The sequence below is a fragment of the Limulus polyphemus genome, unplaced genomic scaffold, assembly GCF_000517525.1.
Source record: "Limulus polyphemus unplaced genomic scaffold, Limulus_polyphemus-2.1.2 Scaffold2118, whole genome shotgun sequence".
NCBI classification, from domain to species: Eukaryota; Metazoa; Arthropoda; class Merostomata; order Xiphosura; family Limulidae; genus Limulus; species Limulus polyphemus.
The window spans coordinates 18,387-19,895 of NW_013667728.1; positions in this window are offsets into that span (position 1 = coordinate 18,387).

The window sequence follows — 1,509 nt, forward strand, 5'->3', positions numbered from 1 at the left end:
TTTGTAATAATAGTGTGTATATATATATATATATATATATATCTTTGTAAGCTAGGAATATTAAATTTTTAAACACATACTTGGTTTCAAAACACTATCTTGATGTTGTGGAAGTACTGTATAACACAATGAAATCAAATGAATGTAAGCTATCTATAAATTCGGTATTTTGTAACAGTGATAATTTGAATGTATTATATTTCCCATTTGTTAAATTCTGTGAACCCACAATTTTTCAAGGAACTCTTTGGCTTTGAAGAATTTTGTATACAGCGTGGAACTGCTGCAGATATTCAAAATTTTAAAATTTGTATTTTTTTGTTTGTTTTATTCCATTTTAGTAAATGACTGCTGTGTAAATGGACAGTAGGGAGTATTTAGTGTTTTAACTAAAATGGTGATGATTTTCAAAGTTAAATGTAAGCAATATTTTCTTGTGAAAAAGATCAGGGAGCTTCCACGCAGGACTGCCAATATATATGTACAAAAAGAAAAAGCAGAAATATTTACTGACTTATGTCATGATGATGAAGTGAAATTTTATTTTAGTTTATGTAATATATTGCATGATGGAAGATAACCTGTAATGATTGTCAGAATTCTAAGAAACACTTAAAAAGTTTTGAATTTATATACATAAAAACAAGTCTTAAAAAACAAACAAACGGGAAACCATAACAAAAACAACAAGAGAAAGATAGCTTTTATTCTGAATTGGAAAGAATAGAAGCAAGTAAGAATAATGCTTTTCTTTTATTTCTTTTATAAAAAAAAAAAAGTCATATTAGTCCAAGGGCCTATGAAAAGCAGCTCAGACTTCAAGTAAATGTGCTTTTTTCCTCATTATTAAAATGAAAAGTTTGCTTTTAAGCTGAAGTTCAAATTTTTTATGTGATTATTGTTTCAGTCTATTAAGTTAATTTGTTTCCTCCAATATGATGCTGTAAACTTATTCATTATAAATTAAAACATTAGGCTTACAGTATTGAATTTATTGACATTATTGAAACATTAGCACTATTAGCAGTTTAGGTCCAATTTTCATAAAATCTATATACTGAATGGAACAAAAGAGGCTTTACAGTTGTTGTTATGACATAGTTTAATTTCTAACTTTTACTCTGAAACAAACTGTAATTAAAGTTTTGAATAGAGTTGTTTAAACATTTGTTTAACAACAAGTAAAAGCTTGGAATGGTCTATTCTTTCATTGGGATGTGTCTGTGGGCCAGACTAGTTTTGGAGAATTCCACTCCTCATCAGTGACCCTGGACACTACCACCAGTTTGGTCTGATATTTCATTGGTGGTAGCGTTCAGGATCACTGATGAGGAGTAGAATTTTCTGAAGCTAGTCTGGCCCACAGACACACCCCCAATGAAAGAATAGACCATTCCAAGCTTTACTTGTTAAATAAATCTTTAAACAACTCTATTCAATTATGTACCAGCTGCCTAGTGTCGGCTAAAGTAAAAGAAGAATTCAGTTGTGGCGGAATGCTACAAGTTC